Source organism: Callithrix jacchus, chromosome 3, assembly GCF_049354715.1.
Source record: "Callithrix jacchus isolate 240 chromosome 3, calJac240_pri, whole genome shotgun sequence".
NCBI lineage: Eukaryota > Metazoa > Chordata > Mammalia > Primates > Cebidae > Callithrix > Callithrix jacchus.
The window spans coordinates 138,347,002-138,371,835 of NC_133504.1; the positions used below are offsets into that span (position 1 = coordinate 138,347,002).

At 32.6% G+C, this 24,834-nt stretch overlaps 1 long non-coding RNA gene across 1 annotated transcript; it reads left to right on the plus strand.

The window, feature by feature from the left end:
- Positions 1 to 4,474: 4,474 nt before the first annotated feature.
- Positions 4,475 to 23,551, plus strand: LOC128931514 (uncharacterized). Its single transcript, XR_008479908.2, has 4 exons — positions 4,475 to 4,621; positions 16,219 to 16,822; positions 17,292 to 17,389; positions 23,157 to 23,551. It is a non-coding gene; the product is annotated as an uncharacterized LOC128931514 (long non-coding RNA).
- Positions 23,552 to 24,834: the final 1,283 nt, after the last annotated feature.

Genomic DNA, 24,834 nt, shown 5'->3' on the forward strand with positions numbered 1-24,834 from the left:
ACAAATTAAAGCAATAAAATAAACATGAAGGAAAGATAATTTTTAGCTTACATTCTGTTCTGATATTCTATTTTTAATAAACAGGACTAAAACGTCACAAACACTAATTAAGAAAATAAGAAAACTGAACTGAAGGCAGACTTGTGAATGTAAAGTAGATGGATCATGAATACCTGGACAATAAGTTGGAATGAAAAATAAAAAGGTCTATTAATGCGCCTATAGAAAACTAAGGGCAGGAATAACAAAACTAGAAATCAGAGATGGAAATGTGTTTTTCCCTCCAGTGTTGTGTTAGAAGACAATGGATTTGTATTTTCAGAATTTAAAAAGAATAACTCATTATTAAAAAATGACAATTCAAATCATTTTTCAAATGTGAAAACAGTGTTTTCCTTTAAATATGCAAAGCTTCAGAAAATAAAATAGCCATATATTTATCTACAAAACACTCCTCTGGATTTATTCTAATTTACCTGAAGTGAAACGAAATTGAGATGCATAAATAAAAAATCATTTGAAAAAGAATTTTCAAGTCTTTCGTTATTTGGGCACAAAAACTTAGGAGTTGATTGTTACGTATATTCTGTCACACAAAGATGAAGTTTTATTTCCCGTTGCTTCCTTTTACGTTTCTTATAATATAGTCATTTTTTTAATTTCTAGAAAATATTTTCTGTGCACCAGATATTTTGTCCTATTGCTTAATTAAATATTTACTTATTTTATAAATACTTAGAAGAAGAATACAATCTATAAATTGTTTTTATAGTAACTCATGCTGGAAGAATCACTAAACAAAATAGTTCTTTATGTCCCGTAGCATAAATATATTGCATTGTTATGATATTATTTGTTGAATAAATAATTTAAATTATTTTTCTTGATACTTTAAAGTTTCAAGGAAAGGACTATGTTTTAAATGACTAATTTTTTACTACATTGGAAATACTAATAAATTTTCCAAGAGTAACATTACCTGTTTTTGAAATTATGTAAATTGTAATCTAATATTGATAGTATTTTATTATTTTAAAATAAAAATTAGCATTTCAAGCTTAACTCTACTCAAGTATTCATCTAAAAATTATATAAGGAAGTATATTAAAATATTAGACATAATTGTTTACATGTGGTAAAGCTATAGAAGTTTAAATATGTTTTACATAATTTTTTACAACTCAAATAACCCACAATTAAAGTCATTACACTTAGCAAATTAAAGTATACCAAGTGAAATTCATATTTCAGGAAAAAAATGAAAAAAATTTATTATAGCTATGTCCTAAATGTTACAAAGGACATATTTAGACTAAATCTAATCAGACAGATAGGCAACAAACAATTTTTAGTGTAAATATATCCCATACAATGTTTGAGATCTAATAATGATAATATTCATTGTTTATCTCAAAAGCAAATTTAATTCAGTGTCCTGTACTTTATCTGCTAACCCTATCCATCACAAGAAAATATACTTCCTTTTAATTAGAAAACTACTCTTTCCTTTAATGTACTGGCTTTCTGGATTTGAAAGAAAGTGTACCAATGTAGTCCAGCTGTTTTCTCTTTAGGTTCCAAGTAGCATGTCATGCAGGTAATATGTTCTATAATTTTAAAAAATCCTCATTGTAAAAGTAAAGACAAAAAAACTGCATCAAGAATATTAGAATATAAATAAAACACACTGATGAACCAAGGTGATTCAGACCGCTAGGAACTAACCATCCCATTGTTAATGGAAAGTATTCAGCACAACTGTTTTCTTTAATTTTGTCCTCTCTAAATCTTTCCTTCTTCTCTTTATTTAACTGATAATTTCCTGTTTGAATGAATAATTCTAACATAAATATATAAGAAAATCAAATTTATTATTATATAAGTATAAAATATCTTTGGAGATAGGTAAGAAAAGTGTGTATATTCTGACCTTTATTGGTATCAGTAAGTATAACCTTTATTGTTATACGGTGACAGGAAACTAAATTTTGGGATCCCCAAACTCATTTAGCCAAAGAGAAAAATCAAGCTGGGAATTGGGTCACTCAAACCTGACTCCCTCTCTTGGTTCCTAAACAAGATGAGTACAAGATGAAAAGCTACAGACCTTCCCCACATTGCCCATGAGGAAATTCCGGGTGAGTTTTAATTCCTGTTAAAACTTCGCCATGGCAATGCAAATTGGCAGCTTATCTTTACATGTTCAGTAATGCCTGCCAAACACAAATGTATATCTGATTGTTTCCCTATCCTATCTCGTCTGCGTTATCTTGGGTGAAACTCAAATTCACTACATTTTTTCCCTACCCCTTTTGTTTATGTGAAAACTATGTGCTTCTCAATATCCTACCCTTTCCTTTTTAAATTTGGAGCACTCAAAATCATCTTCAGAAAAAGGCGTAGACCTGTCTTCTGGGCGTATTCTTAACTTTGGCAAATAAATCTAAAATGACTGAGATGTGTCTTATTGTTTTCCTCGATTGATAATACATATGTATGCCTTCCCCCCAAACTTTTCCATGAAATATTTTAAAAATTGAATCATGTTTTTTTTTTTTTTTTTTTTTTTTACTTTTGAAGATGCAGATATCTAGGTGGTGATCATCGTAGATCTTCTTTATTAATTTAGTCTTTGCCTTGTTTGCCTGATTTTAACAGCTGGATTAGAGAAGTGTAATTAGCATCCTAGGAGCAACAGAATTTTCTTAGTGTCCTGTATATACAATGCCAGATATCGAACGGTAAAAGTTTGGCAATTACAATACAGCTAAAAACTTCCTAGTGGGAGAATTTAAATAATAAATAAATAAATAAATAAATAAATAAATAAATAAATAAAAGTAAAGTCTTGAATGTCTGGCTTTTGAGCCAAGACAATCCAAATTTGTGTACTCCTTCTTGGATAAGCTTCTCCATCTTGGATAAGCTGGAGGAGTTCTGATTATCTCACACAAATGACTAGAGAATGCAATGCTTAATTCCACCTGAATCTCAAACAAAGTAAAAACTATCCTGGCCAGAAAAATTCCACAGATAAAAAGATATCTATAAAACAAAATAAAATAAAGGCCATACAAACTCTCTAAAGTATAAAGCAGTCAATCACATATAGTATAATATTTTTAAGTGAAAAGGAAAGATAAATTTTCATTTGATAAATGCAGCTAAAACTCAGTTTGGAAGTTCTTAGCTACTAGAATTTAAAAAGGTTTTCGTTGTTGTTTTAAAAAGTTGGATAAATTAACATGTATTAATAAGCATAATGTAAAAAATAGTAATTTTCTCATTTTATTGCCAAGGTAAGTTTAAATTTTATAATAAAGAACATTTCCTCACAAAATTTAGATAATAAAAGATTTTTTTTCAACTAAGAAGGAATAACTAATAGAAATAACTCATAAAAATGGCATGAAAAGTACATATGGCTATATAATTTTATTTGAGTTTCACTTTGTGAAAAATGAAAAACGTTAAATTAAGACACAATTTTGTTAGTATAGCATAATATCAAAGTGTTGAAGTAAAAAACTTGTTATATTTCTGATTCTTTCATTTAGCTCCTAAAAGCAGCATTTCTCCTGTTTTTATTATATTAGCCTGGGTATGCATTATCTATGATTATTTGTACATTAAAAATATCAGGAAAACTATATTTTATTATAAAGCTTAGGTTCTATTGTTTTTTTTCCCTAAGTTATGCATATAAATGAAAACTAGAGGGATCATAGACACTATCCCCCATTACCAAATACACAGAAGAACAATTATAAATGAAGGGCAGTTCACTAAATGTTTATCAGAAAATTCATTTCAGAGCAAACAAATCTATGAAGACTACATGTGAAATCAACTCTTTTTACCTCTCATGATATTCATAGTAATCTTCACTGTAAACAAAGAAGGGAGGATGGCCTAATCTGAGAGGGCACCTTCCAGAAAACAACTTTGCTGAGAAACCAGGAATCGTTCCTCAAAAGTTAGACCCTTTTGTCTTACAAATCTAGAAGCCACATGGTGTACAACTCTAATATAAAAATTACTGCTGAATTGTGTTATCCTTTTGGTAAAAAAATATATCCATTGAACACCCCCTATACACAAAAACCCTTTGCTCTGAGCTTGGGACGGACAGAGGAAATCATTTCAAACGGTTATTTGACCTGAGGAAATTAGTGGCCATATAATTAAAATAATAATTTATAATTCATCCAAGTATTCTTTTAATTTTTTCTTGCCCCTAAAATCTCTGGACAGGCCAAAGAGCAGTTTATTTTCAGGCTTTTCATAATAATGTTTCTATCTCTTTTAAATGAAAGTCTTCTCCCATGCTCCACGATAGACAGAATGGCCTTCATTTACATGTTAAAAAATGGGTGTGTTGCCAGTCTAGGAAAGTTCTCTGAGAACTTTAACTCTATTATTATGGAATCTTGGAAACAGTGCCTGGCTACAGTAGAATGGATAGTGTCTTTCTACAGAAAGAACAATCAATAAAGACTACTAAAAGGAAAAAGGCTAAGTACCGTAGATTCTTAAATGAAAATTGATTTCCACCATTGACCATGGAACAAGCTCATCAGTAACATCGCATTTAGAGGCAATCTAATTGTTTCTTCTTAAGGTAGGGTTTGAACTTGGATGGAAAGTATAAGAGGGAAATCAATCCTCTGTTATCACAGGTACCTTAGTCACAGCATACCTATTCAAGGAAATGCAATTATTTAAGAACCCATTGTAACCACTCAATGGATTGCCTCAGAAAATCAGCTACATCCCTTAGAAACATGTGGGTTTAATTTTTAATTCTTTCTATTCTCATGCAGGTATCTTATCACAAGAAACACCTTTAATCCCTCTCAGTTACACAATCAATGACACAGAAAAGGACATATATGAGTGCAAATTCAAAAGTAAAATAGGGAAATCATCCAAATTATGGGTACTGATGATTTGTCTCCACATGTAAAGGACAACATGTTATTTATTTACTTATCACTTAAACATAATAAGTGATGGGATTGACCATGATAAATCCCTGGTTTCGTGGAGCTTCTATTCTATTTTACATGTGAATGGGGAGGAGGAAGATAAAGTAGAAAATTAAGGTAGAAAATAATTTGCAAAAGAAGTCAGTGGTGAGACAGGACCTTGAAATAGACCATTCCAGGGCAAAGGAATAGCAAGGGAAATTAAGATTTCTGTGATTAAAATACAGAAAGAAGAAAATCCAGCGTAATTGGGTCTGAGTAAGTGAGATTGGTAATAAGACAGGGTATGCAGCAACCAAATTATGTTTGATCTTGGAGACCATGATAAGTCATATAGGTCTCGTTGAAAGTAATATTGGAAGGCTTTGTCTGGTTTTAGGTGGGGGTGGGGAGATATTGATTTATTCTGTATAAAAACTCTTGCTAGCTGACCTATAAGAAATACACAGAAGAAACATGACTAATGAGGCCTTTACACTAGTACAGAAGAGAAATGACTATGGCTTTGACTTTGATGACACAAGATTTTGTTTTAAGACTATTATGTGTTCTCTAAAATCTTTTTAAATTTTGCAATTTGAATCTGGGGTAGTGTGACCTAAAAAATGACTGAATGTTGCTTAAAGACAAGAAAAGTTGAGAGGGTTCTGAATACACCCTCAGAGGGAAACAAGAATATAAAACTCCCCACAGTAAGCCACAAAACCTTCCAGAAAATTTTGAGCTCAGTCTTACATTTATTGAATTCTATGTTGCCATAAATTCAAGTTCTTGTAATTATAATAAGACTACCGTCTATCTGTTTTTCATGTCATTTCCTTTGCCTTAAATTTCATCTAGGCACAGTTCATTTGTATTTCGATCCTACTATTGATATTTTCACTAGCTATTATTATCCTAGTCTCATTTTAGCACAGCAGAAAGAGCATTGAGTTAAAAAGCAGATGGATTACAGTTCTGATCCATCTTACTGACTGCAGTGACCTTGGGAAGTTCTTAACTTTCACAGATTTTCATTTCCTATTCTGCAAAAGTAGAAATATACCTAAGGTATTCTCTAGGTGTTTATACATTTGAATTTAATCCACATAGAATTTTATGAGGTAGGTATTATTACTTTTCCATTTAATAGTTAAGATAAACTGAAGTATACAGACATGGTAAATAACTCAGTAAAGGTTACCAACTAGGGCTGAAGAATCTGGATTTGACCACCATCTTTCTGATTACACATTGTATCTGTAATAGACTAAGATATCATAGATGCTTAATGAAGAAAAGTTACCTCTTTCATCTTTTTCTGCACCCCTTCCCCATTTTAAAATATACTAATTGTATCTTAAGTAATTATATATCTCAGAATTATTCAATCTTTCAGTATCTTGGCCCAAACTGGTATCTTACATTCTCAATTTGTCATTTCCACCAAAATTCCTGAATAAAACTCACAGTTATTATTAAGAAATAAACCTTTTTAGTTCATTTCCTTCCATACCGTTTTCACAGTCCTATAACCTGAGCTGATAATACTGGTAGAATTTCAAATCTCTTGGATGATGTTTTCAAAAGGAAATAATATGTATGGAATACTTACCAGTTTCAGATAAATTGATAGAATTTTCTACATTTGAAAGAGCAACATGTATAGTTGTGATTTTGTGAACACTCACTTACAAGTTATAGTAAATAATTCTTGATGGAAAGAAAAAACAAGAGAAAATATTACAAAATAATATGATTAACTACACATAGGAATGGAAATTCATTTTCTGTAAAGTCAATGGTATGTTCTTGTTCACAAATGCTAAATAGCTGAAAAGGACCTCAGAAACAAGTAGCAGATGTCATGTTGGTACTGAAAAGTTTGGGGATAGCTCTGAGGATTTGCATTCAGTTTCAGAAGTAGTAATAATTATTATATAGACCTTCTCATATATGTAAATGATACAGACAGGAGACAGGGAAAAATCGGGTAAAAGAGGGCAGTTCCCCAGCAAAGGCCTCACCTTCAATCCTGGAGAATGGAGGCCCCGAGGGGGGAACAGGCATTTCTGTCTCTTACCCAAAATGTTGCCTTTTGCCTGCCACTCCCCTATCCTGTACCCGTCTAATCCCTGAACCCCAGGGTCTAGAAGCAGACGAGCATTGGGCAGACAAGGACACAAGCAGAAGAATGACATAATAGCATGGCAAAGAAAGATAAAAGGGAAGGAACGTCTGAACACAGACAGGAATTCAGCTGGATGGAAGGGAGTTCAGACACCGGATGGCCAAACTCCAGAAGTAGATTATCTTCCCACTCCATTCCCCTCCTCCCTCCCCATCCATGTTGCTGAGAGCCGCCTCTAACCTGCATTCATCCTTCAAGCCATTGTGTGACTCAATTCTTCCAGGACTCTGAGCAAGAGCCTGGGATACAGAAAGCTGTCACACTGGCTATCTGCCCTTGTGAAAAGGCAGAAGATGCATTGAGCTGGCTGACACTTAAGCTGTCTGTGGATGACAAGGTTAAGAGTGCATTGTAACACTGGGGCTGCAGGCTCTCACACCTAGGCACTATTATGAGGCTGAAGCCCAAAGCATTCACCCAGCTCTTAGATTTACCCATTTGTGGGCTCCCCACTCCCATCAGGGGTTTGAGCAGAGGTAAGGACTGAACGGGCAAGCCTCAACCCTGTTGCACATCCTGCCAGGGGGATCAGGGAACTCTCTGTTATCATAAACATGTAACATGCATATCTGTAAACAAATATTTTAGTGTGTCTCCTGGGTTTAAGATATGCATCATGATTTGGTTACACTAATTTTAAATATTCTTTATGTATTACTGTTATTTTACACTAGCCTTGAGAAGTAATAGTCGTGGTGGTGGAAACTGCAGCATCATTAATGATAATAATAGTAGCCTATTTTAAAGAAGCAGAAATTGAGAAAAAAATGATTAAATTACTTCAGAATATACAGGTAGAAATAGCCAGATATATAAAGAATGTATCTATATATATATGGATAATGAATTCACTGCTGTGCACTTTATATCTCTGGACTTGAAATGTAACATCAAATAAATTCAATTTTCATTAAAGATGTAAAGATTTCAGAGGGATATTTATATCTCGGAAGAAATGCTTTCTTGGTTTGGGTTATATATAATATTTAGAGTCTATTTTGGACACTGAACTCTCGTAAATAAACTGTTGTGCTTTATATACTTAAATGAGATAAAGTTATTAAGAATAATAAATGTAAAGAGGAAATGTATCTAAATAAATTCCCTAATGTTTAATTCCCATCTATCTTTAATTAATTTCTAAATATTAAGTGTGATTCCTGAGGCTGAAGCAGGTAGATTACATGAGCCCAGGAGTTCAAGACCAGTCTGGGCAACATGGTGAAACCATGTAGATTCAAAACATGCAAAAATTAGCCTGATGTGGTGTTGCACACCTGTAGTCCCAGCTACTAGTGAGGCTGAGATGGAAAGATTGCTTGAGCCTTGGAAGATCAAGGCTGCAGTGAGCAAGAACCCTGCCTCGCACAGTAACCTGTGACACAGAGTAAAACTTTGTCTTAAAAAAGAAAAAAGTGATTCCCATTTTTTTGAGTAAGGAAACTGTATGATCTATTAAGTCTGTGAAAGAACTATCAGCAAATTAACAAAATCACATCTGTTACTTTCCTTTTACCTGATTCATGATTAACATAACACACATCCCTATAAAATGTAAATTTGTGTTTTTGCCTCTAAATGTAAGTGTGTGTATATATACATATATATATATACTCATACGTACATGAATAATGTGTTAAGATATATATATATATATATGTATATATATTCATTCCTGTTAAATTTAGGTTTACCAAAATTTATGATTTAAACACCAAAAATTAGACTAGCTACAAGAATAGAACAATGTTTATTGAGCAAGCCCAAAGCCAAATGATGTACTAACAGTTTTATCTATGTGATCTTATGTATTTCTAACAAATCCCTTTGAACTATCATTGAAACAAGTTGCTAGAATTGTAAATTGGAAATTAGAAAGATTAAATATCTTGTCTTAAGTCATGCAACTAGTAATGGTCAAAGTTTATATTTGGTTATACCTAGTATCTTTCTGACACAGTTTATCCTTAATAGTAGATGAAACAGAAAAGATATTCATTAGCACTCACTATGGAGGAAATATTTTTCAGAAGTAACTTTTACCAGAGTTTCTCATATTAACTATCAAATACTAACAGTAAGGTGATGACTTTGGGGCTCACAAGCCTGATCTTAATAATCTGGCATCTTGAAGAGGTGTAAGATACATATGCCATTACTGTTGAACTTTAATCCATTTTGCAGTTTTGTGATACTTGTTACTGTTTCTTCATTTCTATTGTGGTGTGATAGTATATTACAAGCTCTTTCTACATTATCATTGTAAATATTTACAAACTCTTGAAATTAATACGTGGGTACCACAAAAGGAAATAATGATTGCCTGACAGCAGTCTCTTGGAATAATCATTAACTGATATTATAAATTATAAAACTGATATTAATTCATATTATAAATTTATAAACTGATATTATAAATATAAAACACTATTTAATATTTCCAAAATCCATTTTAACAGTAGAGTTTAATATAAGAAAAATAACAAAGGATAATTTTACCATTTATAAGACTCTTAAACCCTGTAAGATTAATGGAAGGTATGTGTTCTTTTTAGGTAGCAGAGATAGGCAGGCAAAACAATCAAACTTTTATAATTAAAGTTTTAGAAAGTTTATAAAATTATGAAAGTGTTCCAGAGAAAGAAGATCATCTAGGTTTTTTTTCCTGGTTATTATTATAGCAATAAGTTACTAAAAATTATGTGGTGTAAATGAGAATTCTTAAATAACAGGTATTAAAGATCTCTGAAATAGAAATAAAGGGGAGGAAATTCTGTATCTAAAACTAATTTTTTAATCTTAAACAGTTTTATAAAATTTAAAAATAACTTCTAATAATACAGTTTTCATTAAAAAGTAAGCCTTTAACTGTACATCATGATCTTTATTACAGTGACTAAGAATTTAGTAAAACTGACAATAAAGCAAAATTTTAAGTGATTTTTTTCTATTGTTTCCATCTGCAGTTGGTTTTGACATCTATATAAAACTTTCTTGCAATTAAAAAGCTTAATAGGTAATGCCTTGTTATATCTTTAACATGATACAATGTTATACATATATTATATATATATAGCAAGTGTATATACTATATATAGTGTATTATATATAGTATATTATATATACTATATATAGTGTATTATATATAGTATATTATATATACTATATATAGTGTATATATATATTGTATATATACATGGTCTCTCTATATATATACTATATATATATAAGTACATATTACATAATAATAAATATATATTATATATTTAATAACATATATAATAAAATATTATATAATAATAAATATATATTTATTATATAATGCCAAGGTATTATGTATTTTACATAATATATATTACTATATATATATATATATATATATATATATATATATATACACACACCAAGTTTACCTTGGCTATATTGTTGCAGTACTTACATCAACTAGCATGTAACTGACATAAGTACTACAACAATATAGCCAAGGTGTTGATTTACGTCCCAGTGTGGCCTCACATACCGAACTCTACTCGTGACCTCCATCAGTCATCTTAGCAGGATTCCTTTCTGAATCCAAGGATTTGAAAAAGACAAAGGAAGAAAACAGGAACCTTTACAAAGCAATCTATTATAAAAATGATCTACTTCTTGGTTTTAGAAGTACAAGTTGTGCACAAAATAGCACTAATAATGCTAATAATGTTCTTGATCTCTGAAATCTAAGAAGACAAATATTCAGACATCTCGAAATAATATCGAAACATACCATTTCAGCTCTAGCAAATCAGCAGGAAATACCACAACTTTCAAAGATCTGTAGTAAATATAAATCTGCTATGAATTTCAGTATCTATAATGTTTGATGTGGGAGATATGATATTGAAATAAGCATTTCTGTTTATGCAGCTAGTAGGGTGTATAGTATCTACCTACTGTAAAAATAATTTAACCATGATGGAACAGGATCCCAGACAGAAACAGAGATAGGAGATCCTATCCTTGGGAAAGAGTAAAAGCCAGAGCCCAAATGAGCAACACCTACAGTTGATCACTGTCAAAGATGGAAATGATCAGGGTTGTGATCCCTGCCTTGAATGGCTGTCAGTCCTTCTGCCATGATCCCAAGAATTGGCAGTCCAGCCAAATGCTTTCTCTCTGGCAAGAGTATCAACTCCAATTCCCTACTTACTCTTCATCTTTGGTGATGCAAACCAAAGAGAGGCAAGCCATATGTTGTTGTTAAGCGGAGCCCCGCTTGTTAAGTTGAGATCCACATGGTCTGTGGAAATCTTGTCTCCAAACAGAAGACATCTCTAAGCCCCAAAGAAAGAAGTCAAAGAGCATTTTCTCACCTGTCAAGTGAGGCCATTAGTAGGACCCAACCGTACTGACGTGGTTTATTTCCTGTTTTTAAAAACTTTGTTGCCTTTTCCCTTCAGAAAATTCGTTCTCTTTAGGAGTGCCTTGAGGTGTACATGCTGAGGAGAGAGAAATCTATCAGCTTACCTCAGGGCAAAGTTTCTTAATCTGAAGGTAAACTTCAGTCATACCACATTGCATTGAAATTATGTATGAAATATTGTGGCTCTATAATTTCAGAGTCAGTGGCTCTGAAAAGATTTTTTAAAAAATCTTCTGGATTAGAAATCAGCTACTGTGTATGATTTTTAAAATTCTGAATGCCAAATGGGGTATACAGAGAAGCAATATTTGAAATATCTGAGTTTCTTATTTTAGTTATTTCCATTAAAGTGTTATATATCATACAATTTTTTTAAAAGAGATATGTATATTGCAAAACTATGTGAGCCTGTACTAATAATTTTTCATTTCTACATATGCATCCACTTTTTGTCTTTATTTATTATGTTTTCTAATTCTGCTATTGTTCTCAGTCGAATCCTTTGTCAGCTGTTAGTTGTATGGTAATTGAGTGACTCCAAAAGTCGTGGTACTGTTCAGGTCTAGCCAGCCTAGAGACACAGGTTTCAAACAACCTCCTACTCAGTTGCTGAGAATCTTACCTAATCTTTCTGGGGACACATGCCTGACAGCACGTGATAAAAGATCTGTAGTGTGCATTCCTTTATCTGAAAAGATAGAAACAAAACATCTTTTTCTAGTCCTTCTAAAAACTTCATTTGAGGACTCCACACTTTGAACCTGAATTTAAAACTTCAAGTACTGAACAACGTTACATACAACTTTCCTCAGAAGAAATAAATAGCATTTGAATAATGCCTCAGTATCTAGTTTATGATCCATATATACTAAACATATAATATATAAGCTGTATCTATTTTATATACATTTACAAATTATATATAAACTTGTTTATACTTATACATTATTTATACATTTATGAATATATAAAATAAATAGAAATTGTTAAATTTTGGTTTAGCACAATGATGTTGCTGCAATACAATGAAAAAGAAGAATCTTGCAGATTTTTCTTGGGCATGTGAGAAATCAGTCATCCACAGGATTTAAAGGTCACAGTGTGTCTTCCGTGTGCCCCTTGGAGGTTCTACGGAGATGCCAGAAGGGTCTGTACCTGAGGATAAGGTCTTGGGCTCAGCCTTTACTAGACGTGGCATCAATTTGAAGACCCTGGAAGCAACCAAAAAAAGTGAATATTGTGACTCATCACTGAAGAGAAGAACCAGGAAAAACAACAACGACAACAAAAAGGCAGGGGGGATATTAGGGTAAGAATTCTTGGAACTAAAAAACTGAAAAATCACCAAGAAACAGAATATGAGCTAAATTAAGCTGTGGATCTCAGGCATTGAGCTGTAATTGACACCAATGTGCCTGAGGCTTATCCTGTGCTGAGTGCTGAGTGCTATTGGACTCACAGGAATGCATGAACTGGCTCCAGCAGGTTATTAGAAGTGCATGCTACTTCATAAATTCAGTTAGTCCAAAATTCTCTACATACATTTTGTTTAACATGAAGAATTTCTGTTTATATATTTAGGAAGTTACATATTCCAGTTGGTCTTAATTTAAAAAAAAATACAATAATCTGTATAAAAGCAAGCATTCAAGAATGAAGAAGTTTGTGTTTGATGACTGTTTTTAATATGCAAGATAGTTCCTGTAACATTCAATATAAATTTACTTATTAGAAACAATTATTTAACAAAAAACTTGGCAGACATAAATTAATGAATGTTCTGTTCTTCATTAGCCCAAGGTCTAATTATTGAGCTAAGCCTGTGTTAAACATTTGTAGTAATGCTACAATTTTTTGACTTATTTCAGATTCATAAGGAAATATATAGAGAGAATGCTTGAGAAATAAACTGGGTTATATATCATATCTTAAATATGCCAAGCCTGAGTGATTTTAATTTGTTCACCTACTAAGCTTTTTGGAAGCTCAAATATATTTTAAACAACCTGGTGATTGAGAAAATACATTTAATAGTGTGATTAAATATGAACCTTTCATCTATTACATTTTAGGCCAGTTCTGGCTTCATGACACATATGTAAAAAAATAAGATGATTAAATATACATATCATGTATGCTGAACAGTTTTCTGCGGTATCTCATTGAAATTCTGTCACAATGTATCATTATTTAAACACCATGTGGTAGTGATAGTCTGAGATGTCTTCAAAGAAAAATTAAAAATGGGCTTAAAAGCATGTATCCATCCATGGGGAACTTTACATCCCTTTGATTCAAGAAAGAAATACACAAATTAACAGAAAGGATTAAAAATTTCAGAATTTAAATTTTTTGTTACATCATGTGAAAAAAAACGTTAAAAGTCGTTTATGCAGTCCCAAATCATTTGTATATATTTTATATGGTCTGTCAATATGTTGGTAATATATCTTTATAAAAGAAGGAAATAAAGAGATAAATATCAATAGTGTCAAGCATTGCTCCTCTGCAATGAAATATATATCTTTAACTTATGAAAGTTATATATCTTTAAGTTATGACAGGTATATATCTCTAAACTTAATTCTAAAATAGCAGTTACCTACATTCTAATACACATTATGAAAGCTATTTCAAAATTTCTCAGAGCAATCTAGATTCCAGTGACTTCCAATTCCTTTCATTGAACTTCTGAATAGAAAACAAGATTTCATCAGTTAAATTTATTAGTACTAATCATTAAAATAACATGTATATTAGAAAAGAATAATTTATTCCTCAGTTATAGCAAGTTAGATTTTCTTACTTGGAATCTGTTTTTCAAATATTTACATAAATATTTTAATTCATAATTTTTAATGCAGAATTTTATGAAAAATACAAGTCATCAAAATTTAAAATGAATTATTGATTTCTGGTAATATGACTTGTACTCTAGAATGAAATATACAATGTACAATAGCTTAATAAAAGAACATTTTTACTTACATATTAATTTAAGCATTGGAAAATGTAATTTACTTTTGCACAAAATCGAATTATTGATAGATCACAATTTTTTAGGCAAAAGAAAGTCACTTTTATAATGATATCCAATCTCATCAAAGCAGACCTAAAATAGCAGAAAAGCATTCTTCTATAGCTAACATACATTCCCGAATACATATGATGTTTAGTTTTGGTAGTGATGCTGAGGGGTTAACAAACCTGTCTATATGTGAACTCCATTTTCTCCCTTTACCTACTCTTGAACAATAGTAAAACCTTATTTTTTCTATCAAAGAATACTTCCACTTTTGCTCAGATTCCATCCTTATTTCATTTTCAAAGTCTTTTAAAATTCTCTCTGTGTTATCTTTAAACCATTTCTGGATTATTTTTATCAGTTTTAAACTATAATCTACTACCATTCCATGTCACTCCCTGACCCTGTACCTGAGGATAAAATCTTGGGCTCAGAGTTAAAAATCAGCACCTAAGAATAAAACAAAAACAAACAAATTCTTTCCTTGATCCAACTTCATCACCACCACCACCCCAATTCAATTCATCATTGTCTGGCTTCTTTCTCGACTACAGTCAACGTAAAAGACTTGTCAAATTCAGTGGACATTTGCCTATTTCAGCTCACCCAGTCGTTCAGAAATTATGACAAAGTAGTTAACTAATATCTTTAAAAATAAAAAAAAAAAATGTGTAAGGGTGGGGTCTGAAGAGGAGGGGCAATATCACTTATACTACTGTTCTTTCTTTTCTTTTTATTCTCTGGATTTCTCTTGGCCTCATTTGCTAAACTCTCCTTCTGTAAAAATGTTCCAGATATGTGGACCGACCCCTCAGGATACCAATTTGAGTTCTCTTCTTTGGTCTCTGAACATTCTTATTAATGATGATATCAAACCTTCCCACGGGTTTAAAGACTGCCTCTCTGCCTATATTTACCTAATTTATTTATCCATCTCAGAATCCTCCCCTTGAGTTTTTCTTTGCATGCCCCTATGATGTCTCTAAAGTAATCAGTCATACTTCTGCTGATCTTATACACAAAATATGTCTTCCATCCGCCCTCTGTTATTCACTGACATTCATAATTTTAGTTCACTTCCTTGTCATCATTTGCCTAGGTTTTACCAGTAGCCTCCACATTTTCCCCATCTCTATTTATCTTTCATCCCCTTCCATGTTTCACCCATCTACAAAAGAGGCCTTAAAATATAAATTTTATCATATTTATCTGCAGATAAAGTCTTTCAGTAACTTCCCACAATAGTTAAAATCAAATGCATCTACTCTGGTCTGAAAATAACTGCATATTCTGGCTTCTGTCTCCCCTTCCAATTTTATGTGTGATTGCACTCATTTCTCATGCACTGTACTTTAGGCACCCAAATGGTCTGAGTTTGTGAAACAAGCCAAGTTACTTTCAACCTTAAGACCTTTGAAAATGGTGTGCACCATGTCTGAGATGTTCTTCATCTTCAAATAGCTAGTATCTTTTAATTTATTTTTGTTAAATTTTATCTCTTTAAAAAGCTTGTTGAGTCCACTCTCTTTAAAATACCAGTCTTTTCTGTCAGCAAATATTCTCTTTCAAGGTTCTCATTTTTAAGTTTTACTTAGTTATCTGATATCTGTTTTGCATTTTCATCCTTCACTAGGCTGTGAGCTTCATTTTGCTTGAGACGTGGTCTATCCTATTGACGATAAAAACCCAAGTTAACATGATAGAGCAAGCACACAATAACTATTGGTTGAAGAAACTAACAAATTATATTTGACACCCACATCACCAATTAATTGGCAAGTACCACTATCTTATTTTAATGTTTTAATAACTTAAATAGTGAGAATACCTTGGCCACTCCAGAGTTGTCTGGGATAGATAGATATGCCCTTGGTAGTTTGGCTGGAAACAGGGAAGCCTGTCTTCCTCTCATGTATAGCTTTATGTATGAAGTACTCTAGCACTGAATTAACTTTGGCATATGAACAAAGAACTCTTGAAGTGCAATAACTGTGCTCATCGTCTATTTTTTCCCTGCTAGTCAAGATCAAATTCTACGGTACATTAGCTATTAAAAGCACTGAGAATGTGAGAAGAACATGAATTAAACTTTGCAGCTCTGTGAAGAAAAGCTTCATGTGGCATTACTTGGTCTTTTTGAAAAGACAAGTGAAGAGGAAGGGGAGAAGAAGAGGAAAAAGTGGGAGGAGGGAGGAAAAGGAAGTGGAATAAATGGAAAAGAAGTTCACTGAAACTAGGTAATTCATACTTTACTATTTTTAAACCATATATGGGCTTCCCAATTCTAAGTAACATATAGTCTTATGAAGTAAGGTAGATGAAATGTAAAAATTTAAATCAGCTGAAGAACATATGTGGATCCTTTCAAGATGCTCGTGCTTTCCAAAGAAGGAATTTAAGATCCATCATTTAGGACCTAGAATAGACAGATGAAGGTATAGATAACTGTGATGCTCTATAAATTAAGCTACGTTTTCTTAATAATGCCCTTTCTTTTTGGTATATTGGAATATTTAGTTTATTATAGAAACTTTAAAGTCTGCAGTCACTAAAGATTTATGGATAAAAATCAATAAATGAATAAATATGTCATTTAATGGAAAGGGTCTTATTATAAAATATAAAATATTTATATATACATATATGAATTTATGAATCTAATTTTGTTTTTTTTTTTTGAGACTGAGTTTCGCTCTTGTTACCCAGGCTGGAGTGCAATGGCGCGATCTCGGCTCACTGCAACCTCTGCCTCCCAGGTTCAGGCAATTCTCCTGCCTCAGCATCCTGGGTAGCTGGGATTACAGGTATGTACCACTGTGCCCAGCTAATTTTTTGGTATTTTTAGTAGAGACGGGGTTTCACCATGTTGCCCAGAATTGTCTCGATCTCTTGACCTCGTGATCCACCCACCTCAGCCTCCCAAAGTGCTGGGATTACAGGCGTGAGCCACCGCACCCGGCCCCAATCTAATTTTTAATGCAAGTAATATTGTAGAAAAAGCAAGAGACTTTACATTCATGCTGTAAGATTAAATTTAATCACCTATAACATGGAGGTATGATTTTCCTCATAAAATTGATGTGAAGGTAAATGAGATATGCAAAACTCAGTCTATAGTATTTGGTGCATAGTAGGTTGAATAAATATTATTTTTATTACACTTGAATGTATCATAAAACTTTACTTATTAGTACTAATTGTGGGGAAGACAAATGCAATAACAGAAATTTACAATTTCACTAAGTATGTCAGCTTCCTATTGTTGGAAGGGAAACATTAAATATAAGATTCAAATAATTCATATTTACCTACTTGGCCATAATTATTTTTCAACCAGGCAAGGGAAAGCAGTAGTAAAGAAGACTAAAAATGTCTTCCCAAATCTAGGAAGAACTATATATCCCATGAAAATTGTTTATTAATAAAAAGACAATTCAGATTACTGAATAAAAGAGAAAAGGAAGGTGAAGGTCAGATTTCAGTCTTGGAAGGATGGGGCAGAGAGAGAGAAAGCAACTGAAAATAAAAAGACTTTAATGAAATGTGTATGTTTTTATTTTTAACATTGAAACAACATAAGAAACAACATTGTTGGTACAGTAGCTAATGAAAGAAGGTTTACAAGGTCCTGCTTGAATAAGTGTTTATGTGCAACAATTTTTATTAGTAAAACCTCTTGAAGCTTTCAGTGACTTAGATCTGATAGAAACTAGATTAAATTTTTTAAAAATTTATAAATTCATAACCTAAAAACTTGATAGTTCACTGGTAAATGGGGAGGCTTAACCCACTGACATCATAAAAGGAACTTTATCTTTTCATTTTCCTGTCTCTCCTCTAAGTCTTCCACAGAGTCCATCAATCTCAAGGATTGTTTCCTCCAAGGTTGTTAGGCAATTGTAAGCAGCTACCAGGGTACTTATCTCCTTCTCCATGTTCAACAAGAAGAGGCCCTTTCCTAGTAGCGCTTTCAGAAACTGATGAAAACTTTCAGACTCTCCCAACACAAGCTTCCTTGCATCAATTTGGTCTATATTATCTTGTGCCCTGAACTCTGGCCTAAAGGATGGGAAGTGTTTATGGGATAGTGATAAGAAGAAAATGATTGATAAGGATAAGTGGAAATGCAAACAAAAGTTGGAGTATTGATAGAAGCAGAAAAGATAGTCACCAGGCACCCAAAATAACTTCAGTGTCATCATACCTTGTATATTAAAAATTATAAATATATGGCTGGGCACGGTGGCTCATGCTTGTAATCCTAGCAATTTGGGAGGCTGAGGTTGGTGAATGACTTGAGGTCAGGAGTTCGAGAGCAGCCTAGCCAACATGGTGAAACCCTTTCTCTACTAAAAATCCAAAAATTAGCCAGGTATGGTTGTGCATCCCTGCAATCCCAGCTACTTGGGAGGCTGAGGCAGGAGAATCACTTGAACCCGGGAGGTGGACTTTGCAGTGAGCCGTGACGGTAGCACTGCACTCCAGCCTGGGCCACAGAGTGACTCCATCAAAAACAAAAACAAAAACAAAAAAATTATAAAAATGAATGATAAATGAGTAAATGGTTAAAAAAAGCAAGCTCACTCTTTATAAGCAAAGTGGATCCAAAAAAGTCATTGATATGATAAGCATGGTAATTAGACTAAGAGGTCTGAGATATAAAATTAACAAACCTTGGAGGTGAGGGATTAACACATTCAAAGAACAGCTACAACAAATATACATACGCACACACAGGTACACACACTCACACAGATATATGTTTATGACATGTATTGTGTATATATAACATATGTATATATATATTAGGTTGATGCAAAAGTAACTGCAGTTTTTGTCATTACTTTTAATAATAATCTAATAAATGTATATTTGTATATATGTATGTATTTTAAGGTATATATAAATCTCTTTGAATAAAAGCAGAAAAAATAGTTTATTAGCTTCAAATTTTCCTTTTTTTATCAAAAAAGTTCTGAAATAACAAATGTTCTTATAGTGCCAGTTATTCATCAAAAGAGAAAAAATATATATATATAAAATGTTAATGGTTCTTATTTATGTACATACTATTGTTATATATGTAAATTTTCATAAACTACATCAACTCAGCCAATAAGCATTTTCTATATTCTTAGTGCTGTTTAGCCTATAAAATGAAAATATTTAAATTACTAGGAAAAATAAAAATTATTGTTTTTAGCCATATAAGAAATGAAAATTTTCATATTTTATTAATTATGCTACTTTGTGTGCAAGTTTTATTAGAACTTGGTATGAATAGTTGTCATGTTATAACTTATTTGGCTAGCAAAGGCATATAAACTTACTTTTTCTTAAGATTATACTTTATATTAGCAAACAAAATTAACTAGAATATTTTAAGAAGGAAACAAATATTTTTTTAAGTTTGTCTCTAGAATTGTAGTTTTGACTCAGTCCAATTGTTGAGGTTTTAAGTGATTATGATTTTCATCATTTTAGTTTCTACATTCTCCTAAAGGTGTTCAAGCAATTGATATGATGCTCCATAAAAACTCTGTCCTCTCCCAACATGACCAACCTCCTTTCAGTCCTATTTCATATTTATTAACCATGTGTATCTGAATTAAAAATACTTCGTAGCTGGACATAGTGGTGCATGCCTCTAATTCCAGCTGTTCAGGAGGCTGAGGCACGAGAATTGCTTGAACCTGGGAGGAGGACGTTGCAGTGAGCCCAGGTAGTGCCACTACACTCCAGACTGGGCGACAAGAGCAAGACTCCATCTCAAAAAAACAAAAAATAATTTAAATTTAAATTTGGGCAGCAAGCACTAGAGAGGTGTAAAGAAATGACTGGCCATTCTTTAGCTTCTTCCTGTACTGTATGTTAGGTGATGATGTGGTGTAGTGTTTACATTTGCACCTGCTTGTCCACGACTTCTCTCACTTCTTGAAGGGTTATACTAGACTTCAGTAAAGTACAGAAAATTAAAATTGATTGAGGCAAAAAAGAATTCTTTGACAGTGAAGATGAGATCTTTTCTTGGAGATTAGTAAATATCTGCATATATATTTTTTTCAATTTTTTTTTAGGGGTTTGCAGTACAATCATGATAATCTTTGTCTTTGTCAATTTACATTCTTGTGGAGGAAGTTACACAATAAAATATTAAATTTAGAAATTAATTAATAGGCTGGGACTGTTGGCTCATGCCTGTAATCCCAGCATTTTGAGAGGCTGAAGCGGGAAGTTCGTTTGAAGCTAGGAGTTTGACACCAGCGTGGGAAACATAATGAGACCCTGTCCTACAAAACAACTTTTAAAAAAATTCACCAGATGAGTTGGCATGTACCTGTAGTCCCAGCTACTCAGGAGACTGAGACAGGATGATTGCTTGAGAACCGAAGTTGAAGGCTTCAGTGAGCTATCATCATCACACCACTGCACTCCAGCCTTGGTGACAAAGCCAGACCCTTTCTCTAAAAAATAAAAATAAAAACGTTTAATTTAAAAATGAATTAATAATATGTTACGTTAGAAGCTGGTAAGTGCTATAAAAAATTGTACAGCAGGATAAGGTAATTCTAAAGTATCAGATTTGGAGGAGATAAGGTTGTTGTTCTAAATAGGGTACAGAGGAGGCCACTTTGAGAATATAGCTGTCCTTTGAGCAAATCCTGGAAGGAATTCAGGAATTTAGCAATGCAAACATCTTTTGAAAGACAGCTATAGAAGGAAGAAACAGCCAGGACAAAGGCCCAAAGCTGAGCATTGGCCTGGTGTATTGAAAGAACACAAAGGCCTGTGATCCTGGAATGAAATAATGAGTGGAAGAATATAAGTGGGTGAATTAAGAGATTAAAATAGTAGCAGATCATGCGGGTTCCAGATTGTAGGTAGTAGATTATTGTGGACTTTGGATTTTATTCTGGGTAAAAGTGGCAGAAATTTCAATATTTTAGGTAGAGAAGTGACAAGATTTGAATAAGCTGCCTTGTTAAGAATAGATTGGAAGTTGAAATGGGTTAGGGGTGAGGGAGAATCAGAATCAGACAAAACCATTAGGAGATATTGCAGTGATCCAGAAGAGAAAATCTGTTGTTCGAAACAGAGAATTAGCAGTGGAAGTAATTAAATGTGGTCGCATTCTGGATATATTTTCTAATTAGAGTCAACTGATTCCAACAGAAAATTTCTAATATTTGCATGTGGTATATGTTAGAAAGAACAGTATCAGCTCATCAAGAATAGTACCAAGGTTTTGAATCTGAGTAACTGATAAATTAGATGCACAATAACTCAGTTGGGGGAGTAGGAAAGGATGCGGTATAAGCAGTTCTTGTTTTGCTAGTGAGAGTGGATTCAATCTTTTTTTAGATATGTGTTGTTTGAGATGTCTTGTTGGACTTTTAGTTGACAAACACTTTTCATTCATAGGTGAAAGACCATTGATTCCGGTTAATAGTATTAGCAGTTATTTAGCACAGATCATGCCCATCACTGGTTTAAGCTCATTACTTTTCAAAGAACACATTTCCATACTGCTTAAGATTTATTTTAATAAGGATATTCAGTTTGATAATGTCTTATCCAAATCCCCTGAAGCAGAGGATTGTCGATTTCAGAAATTATCAGAGTAGTACAACGTACATGCAATTTCAGTGTAGGATCAAGGGCAGCATTTTAAAATTGAGCATATCATCGGCAGTGAAACATACAAATAATCACAGTAGGAGGGACAAATAAAAACTGTACCTCCTTTCAGTTTGGGTCGTGTCCTCGAAATGGGTTCAAGTCAAATCGGATTTTACTTTCAGATGAGTTATTTTAAACACACACACAAAGATTTTCAGCACTTTGGTTGTTAGAATTTCAGATGAAACCCTATAGAACCTACATTAACTCTGTAATTTTGGAATCATAAAAATAAAACATAAAATTGATGCTGATAACCATCCTTTCATTATGGGTTAATTCTTTCTTTGGATTACAGTTCACAAGAGATAATTTCCTTATGCCCTGTATAAGCTTTTTGGAATTTTTAGATCATTTCTAGTATTTTATGACATATGTTCTTTGAATAAATATTTATAAATATTATTTCTATAGCTTTTACCAGGAAAAGAAAGTCTTATGTGGTCCAATGGCAGATACTAGTACATCAGTCCCTGCAGTAGACTTTATTATTGGCTAAGACAAATAATGGCTCATTATCTTTAGGAACAGATGAATGTGGAATAATGCTTATGCTACTTGAAATAAGGACTACCAAATTATTTATCTAAGTGTCTATTCCCATAATAGTATTAAAAATTAATTTTAGAATAGTTTAATTAGTAATCTTAAGTAATGGACCAAATAAATATGCCTTCTTACTTCAAAGAACACAAATGATTGACATAAAATATTAAGCTCTTGCAGAATATTTTTTGTTAAACTTCAAGCATTATATACCAATGTTTAACCATCAGCTACACTTAATCAGTAAAATAAAAAATGAACTATTTTTAATTATAGTGGATTATCATAGTGTAGTATCAGGCAGAATACTTTTACTGTCCTAAAAATCTTTTGTATCCTATGCAGGTTTAAGAAAGAAGAAAATTGTGTTCTCTGCAGCATGGATAGAGCTGGAGGCGATTATTGTAAGCAGATTAACTCAGGGACAGAAAACCAAATACCACATGGTCTCACCTGTAAGAGGCAGCTAAATACTGAGTACTAAGGGAATAGAGATAGCTACAAATAGACACTGGGGATGACCAGAGGTGGGAGGATGGAAGGGGGAATGTATTGCCAACCAAACTATTGGGTAATATTATGCTTACTATCTGGGTGATAGGATTAATTGTACCACCAACCTCAGTATCTTGCAATACACTCGTGTAATGAACCCACACATAATCTCCCTGAATCCTTTAAAATAAAAGTTAAAATTATTTTAAAAAATCTTTTGTATCCACTCTTTTTTTAAAATACATTGTTACTGGGTTTTAAATGTTGTATGGCATAATTTATATTCTTTTAAGACTCCAAAGTTTTGTTTCACATAAATGACCTCCTTTAGGCATATATATTTTTTGGGCTTTTAGATACTAAGGCATTATCCATCTATAAAGCACAAATTTTAAAAATACCAGAAGCTGGCTAATGATTTAAAAAAGAAAATATAGGAAATTACTAAGAGAGAATGATAAATATTATTTTATTAATTAATTCCTTTTGTTATTTTCTAAAAATATATTTATTATACAGTTTGTGCCAAGCACTCTTATGAGTACTGAAAAATGTGAATAATGCAGGTGAAATACCTGTGCTTGGGGAGAAAAGACAATAGAATAAATAAACAAATAGTTAAATAAATCTGTTGACGTATTATGACAAAGGTTACAACAACAACAAAAGTAGTATGCCGGGGGGGAAGTAAGAGAGGGATTTTATGGATTGAACAGTTAAAAAAGGTTCCTGAGCCGATGCCATATTAGAACAGAGCTGAATCAAGTGAGGAATTAAGTCATGCATTTGTCTTAAGGAATAGCATTCCAGATTGATGGCTGGAAAATCGCCAAGTCTCTAGGGAACTCTCTGGTTGGCATGTTTAAAAAGTATTGAATAAAGACAGTGCTACATGAGTGAAGTAGGCAGGCAGAAATGGAGTCCAAAATAAGAAAGAGAGGCCAAATAAGGCTGTGCTTTTATACCACTATGACCTTAGACTTTTTTTCTCAGAATGTAATGAAAATTCATTCGAAGTTTAAGTAGGCATATGACAAGATTTAACTAACACTTTCTAAAATATCATTTGATTTTGTAGGGAATGGACAGAAATGAAAGCTGAAAGATGATTCCTTGGTAGGCTATTGCAGTCATCTTGGTGAGAGGAGATAGTATATTAGACAATAATGTTGTCTTGGAGGTTTAGTGAGAAGTGGCTTGCTTCGAAATGTAGTTTGAAGATAAAATGAACAGCACTTGTGGAGAGATTTAGTAGGAGATGTGAAGGAAACTCATAAAGGATAACTTCAAGTTTATAAGTGAGTTCATGATATCACTATTATTGAGATGAGGTTATTCAGGAAAGATCGCTTTTTCCAGACAGTTATAAAGGGAAGAGATTGTTTACATTTTTCTTCCAATGTTGTAGAAGATGAACCGATGCAATTGACATTAGCTTTCGTGCAAACTCCTTCACAAGTTGATACTGTTCTGGAAAAAAATTGTCATAGAGAAATAATTTTGTCCTTGACAAATGGTTGAATGGTGT